Consider the following 6,238-nt stretch of genomic DNA (forward strand, 5'->3'; position numbering starts at 1 on the left):
CATTAACTCATTTGAACCCCTAAAAGCACCAGGCCCGGATGGTGTGTACCCATTCTTTTGCAGAAGGGGGTGGACATCATCCTGGGACCACTTACAAGAATACTCAGGGCAATTGTGGCACTGAGATCAGTGCCAGAGATCTGGGGAGAATCCAGAATTGTATTTCTACCCAAGCCGGGTAGAAACGGCTATATCAAACCGAGAGACTTCAGGCTAATAAGTTGACCTCCTTTGTCCTGAAAACTCTGGCGAGACTGATGTATAGATGCATTAAAGGCGCAAAGCTGATCGATCGACCTCTGTCCGTCTCGCAATATGCCTATAGGGAGGGCAGGTCCACAGAGACCGTGCTACATCATCTGGTGGCAAAGATCGAGGAAGAGATAGAGGGAGGTGGCTATGCACTAGGAAAATTCCTTGATATCGAAAGGGGGTTCGATCGCACCAGATGAGGTGATTATGAGAGCCATGTCAAGGAGGGACTTAGCGGAGACTGTCATTGACTGAACACAGAGCATGTTAGCGAGTAGGAAAATCACTGCCGCTCACAACGGAATACAAATAGAGGCTGGTCGTCCGATAGGGGGTTGTACGCAGGGCGGAGTCTTATATCCGCTCATGTGGTGCTTGGTAGTGGACGATCTACTTGAGAAATTGAAAGAAGAGGGTTTCCTAGTCTACGGCTACGCGGACGACGTGACCATTGTAGCCAGGGAAAGATTCCTCAATATCCTGAAACAGGCAAAACTATGCCCTAACAATACTGGAAGAATGGTGCAGTAGGACGAAACTATCGGTTAACCCTGAAAAGACATCTCCCGTGATCTTCACCAGGAAATACAAAGTGGTACCCCCAGAGCCAGTAATGCTGGGAGGGACAAGGATTGAATATGCGACCTCAGTAAAATATCTAGGAGTCTACCTGGATACAAAGTTGAACTGGGGATAGCACATAAAAACACAGATCGGCAAAACATATGCCTCCCTTTGGGCATGTCAAAAGGCCATGGGAAGAAATTGGGGTTTTCGTCCCAAAATCAACCTATGGCTGTACAAAATGGTTCTATTGTCCAGACTGATGTATACCGTAGTAGTCTGGTGGCCCAGGATGCGGAAGGTGAAGATCATGATCAGGTTAAAAGCCCTACAGGGGAACTTCCTAAGGGCGGAAACTGGGGCCATGAAAATGACACCGACCGACGCATTGAAAGTGGCTCTAGACATGCCACCGCTGGACCTATATGCGGCATGCAAGACAGAATCAACCACATACAGGCTCAGGTGTTAGGGGGGATAGAGCCAGTCTAGGGCAATGCATGCCCGATTTGATATCCTGAAAAAGAAACCTCTGAACCTGACGCAAGATCGCATCAACAGGAAGTATCAGATCAGAAAGGTTTTAAGACCTGTATTCCGGAAAGGGAAAACTGGGTAACTATAAACAGAACACCTAGCGCCGAGGTTTTGCAATGGTACACGGATGGATCCGGATATGGGGGCCACTTTGATGCAGGATTATATGGACTACGAGAGAACTACAGAGACAGCTGGACTCTGAGAACTATAGCTACAGGCTTTCAAGCAGAAGTACTGGCCATCAAACGCTGTGTGGAGCGTTTAATTGAGTGGCTGACAAACGGCAGATACATTCACATCTAATCGGATAGTCGGACCGTTATTAAAGCTCTCTTGAAACCCAGCGCAGACTCCACGCTGGTCTGGGAAACCATGACAGCGTTAGAAAATCTAGGGAAGGAAAACAAGGTCACCTTGGCCTAGGTATCCAGCCACGAAGGAATGCACGGGAACAAAATAGCGGACGAGCTGACTAAGAAAGGGATAGAAACTGAAATACAATTTCTGCCAGCAGGCGTCCCTTTCACCTATGGCATAAGGAGAATTAAAGACAAGCTCCAGAGGGATCACAATAACCGATAGAAGAACACCAAGGCTTGCAGACCAGCTAGAGCAATGATGCCTGGGCTCAACAGCAAGAGAGCTGAACAATTACTAACCATGGACAGAGGGAAACTGAGTACAACCATCAGACTCCTCACTGGACATGGCCGGTTCAAGGCACATTGCAAGAAGATGGGCATAGGCGACGATGATCTGTGCAGATTCTGCAATGAAACAAGAGGACAGCCTGCACATTCTATGTGATTGTCCAGTACTGGCGGTGTTAAGGGGACGATACTGGGGAATTGCTTTCCCTACGGTAGATCAGCTCGTAAAGCAAAGAAGTCGTAGATATATTGAGACTGGTCATCAAGGCCGGGCTTCAAATATAAAAATGTACTACAGTAAAGACGGAGCTATAATAACTTGGAAAGTTCGGTGGCACCGGGAGGGTAGTCCATCCTCCTCCGCATGATAACTTAATTAAGTTGAATATAAAAAAAGTAAATGACAATAGTTCATTGCGAAGTTTTTGAATTTCTATTCAATGCATGGACTTGTCTCGTCCATTCACGTATTTCTGGAAAACGTGACAGTGCCAGTCTATTTATTTTATCGACAAGAATCAATGCCTCGTTCTTACAATTCCTTCCTTCCTCTCGCAGATTTCTCGTCCATTCTTGTTGCCTATTTTGCAAAAAATAAAAATATAAATCCCAATGTACGTGAGTCTCCCGTAAAAAGCCTCTCCTTACGAATTCCATTACTATCGATTTTATTTTTATTCTCCATTCTAGTGTGTTTCTCTCGCATTATGTTTGTTGATGTTAGCAGAAGGTGGAAATAGATTTTCTCACATATGATGTCCCCTAAGAGAAAAAGGTCACATTTACACCAGTTCAAATCTATAACTTTGTAGTGGTAGAAACGTGTATAGACTTTTGAGGAAACGGATTTCTATCCTTTTTATAGTTCTTATTTAGTTCTGCAGAATGTTTACCCGAAACTGGCCATTGTCGAATACATCGGAGAAAGATGCCAAGATAAATAGGATATGAATGAGTCTTTCTATCTCTGAAATATAACATCAAAATCAAGCAAGGGAACATAGAAAACAGTTGCCCTATGATTGGATTAATTTTGAGTTTTTTTTTGAATGGTATAGAATAGAAAATCAGAAATTCAATTACACAAAATTCATTAACCTCTCTTGCACGGCATCCATACTTCAAATAGATGCCTCTGCCTGTCCCATCAGTCAGCGTCTATATGCCATATAAAGCCATAACATGGTATTACCCCCTGGTGCCAACCGTAAGGAACGTTGGGGCGCAAAAGGAGCGTTCTTGACGGATTAAATTACAATCGACGACGAATGGTGAGTATTAAAATTTTTGAATAATTTTGCCGATAATATCATAGTAGATACCCGTCATCTCGACATGATTGAAAACGGTAATGTCGTAATAATGGTGATAATATCTATTACGATGATTTTAATATGAAGTATCCTGTCAAATCTCGTTGTCAGGGGTATTGTCTTTTCAGTACATCGTGATTGGTTAAAGTATTTAAAAATTCTTACGTTCACCATTTGAAAATCTATTATCGGAATTTAATGTTCTTTGTGCCATTGAATTCCCGAATTTTTATTTTACATCCCTTTGAATTTTTTGAGTGAGCTGGTAACGTCACCCTGTATTTATAAGATATTTTGATGATCAGGGCAATATTGGGAAATTGGGTAGTTTGAAGACGTTTCGAAATATTTCTTTGTACCTACAAAAATTCTTGAATTGGATTGATTTTTCGGGTGAGTATGTACGGAGATATGGTTACCTCTTGGTTGATAATTGATTTCAAATGTTTTTAATACTTAAATAATTTTTTATGGAGATTTTCATACCTAAAATTTGCGTTTTTTTTCCCAAGTTTCTTAATGAACACGTTTTGAGATTTTTAATACCAATTTTTAACCGGTTTTAGCGCGAAAAACTTGATAAATGTCATTAAAATCCCACTTTTATGGATTTGGGTACCTTCAGGTTTCATGAAAAAAATTACAAATACTCCTCATACTTATATGTTTCGGAGGAAAAATCATTTAAATGGGCACTCAAACTTGTTATTGTGGAAGGAATTCATCGCGGTATTAACCCTTAAGTGTCGTGCTTTCCTAGTATCTCAATCGCTCTACAATGGCGCTCTATAGGTCGCAAATGGTTTAGCGGGGATTCCTTCACTTTAATTCAACTTTATTCACAACAAATTCAATTAAACTTTATTTATTAAAATGTTTTCCATGTTTTCTGCACTAATACTTGGTTGTAATAACAACTAGAGCAATCGAAGTGAACCGCTACTGTTTGTAAAAATTTCATTAAACATGCAGTGAAAGTGATCTCGTGGTACAAAAGCATGGGAATGTTATTCGTTGGTGAAATTTCCAAGTAAAAATAGAAACAAAAGTGGAAAACAAACACTTTGGTCAGATTATAGGTCTTAATGAGGATTAACTCTGTGTAAAATTTCAGCCCGATCGATTTTATAGTTTCTGAGAAAATGCGATATGTTTCTAAATCATTTTCCGAAAATATCTCCAAAACTAGTGGACCGCTTTCTTGGCAGCAATGATCTGCAATAATCTAATCTGATTCAGATGCAGTAATATGTGTGGAAAATTTAAACCGTGAGGAAAATACTCGATTAATGTTGGTGCATGAGAGAAATTAATACTGATTATTCCATCTTTACTGTACATAATTAACTATTTTAACACTTAATTATTTTCTACATCGAAATTGATCACATAATCCTCTGGTAATTGCGAGGAATACCCCCTCCATTATCACCGTAGTCACGAAATATGTAATATTAGGTGTACAAATTAATAAGGTGCTTTTTTTCATGAAAATCAGAGTTTATTATAAAAAAACAACAAGACATTTAACGGTCGAAATATTCCCCATTATTTTCGATGACTTTACTCCACCGCACTGGCGACTGACGAATTCCTTCGCGAAAGAAACTTGTCTGTTTTGACTCAATAAATTCATCGATGCTCTTTCGGATCTCGTTGATTGTTTTGAAGTGCTCATCAGCTAGGTGCACTGAGAGAAAAATGTATCGTTTATAACTAAAAAGTGTTGTGAAATAAGACCTTGACAATACGTCCAAGGATCTTTCACTATTTTGGAGATGTGAACTCGTTGTTGTGCTAGTTACCAACGAATTATATCTCTGGTTACTGATTTTACCATTTTTGTGGGAACTATACTCGTGAGGTATCAAGTACTCTCGTATGTCAGCACTTTACATGTAAAGACAGTAGTCACTATCACTAAAAATGATTTTTTTACAACCTATCCATTTACACTGCAAAAAGTCCGGTCTTACGGCCGGTCTGAAACTAAGATCTCAGATCATAAGACCGATAAATAGTCTTAAAATAAGATCGATTTGCGATCTTAACATGAGATCTTACGCAATTTAAGATCGTTCATCGGTCTGACAAGGGGGTTAAGACCGCTTTCGGATCTTAAATTTTAAGATCTCAAATATAAGATCGGAATCCGATCTGATTCGAAGATCTCTGGGTAAGTTTAAGTTCCGCGAGGTGTAAGATCTACTGCCAATGTAAGATCAATGCGCCGATTAAGATCGCTGATGTAAGACCATTTCAGAGTCTTATCAGAAATTGTACTAATTAGTTGATAAGTTGATTCATTTGTTAATTTATATCGACATATAAATTTGTACATTCATTGAATTAACGGTTTATTAATTCTTTATAGTCATTAACCCAATAAACCATTAGGAGTTAGAGGCAAATAATAATATTAATTGTTGTTGATATTTTTTTTCAAATTTTTGGAACTGCGCGTCGGAGGGGGAGGGGGCGAAGGGGATGTAGTGCAAAATAATAATGATAATTATTATTGATATATTTTTTTCCTTTTTGGTGCGGAGGGGAAGAGGGGGAGGACGCGAAAGGGTTATAGAGCCAAATAATGATATTAATTATTGTTTTTTCATTTCCGCGGTGAAGGGGTGTGGGGGAGGGGTTAGAGTCAAATAGTAATGATATTTTAGTTATTGTTTTCTCATTTTCGGGAGGGTGGGTGTGGGGGGAGGGAGGCGAAAGGGGTTAAAGCCAAATAATAATGATAATTATTATTGATTCTTTTTTTCCTTTTTGAAGGGCGGGGCCGGAGGGGGAGGGGGCGAGGGGGTAATAGAACCAAATAGTGATGATAATTATTATTGATATTTTTCTTCTTTCTTGGAGCGGACGGATAGAGGGGGAGGGCGCGAAGGGGTTGTAGAGAAAAATAATAAT

Source organism: Diachasma alloeum, unplaced genomic scaffold (genome assembly GCF_001412515.2).
Source record: "Diachasma alloeum isolate Michigan unplaced genomic scaffold, Dall2.0 Dall_scaffold_00854, whole genome shotgun sequence".
NCBI classification, from domain to species: Eukaryota; Metazoa; Arthropoda; class Insecta; order Hymenoptera; family Braconidae; genus Diachasma; species Diachasma alloeum.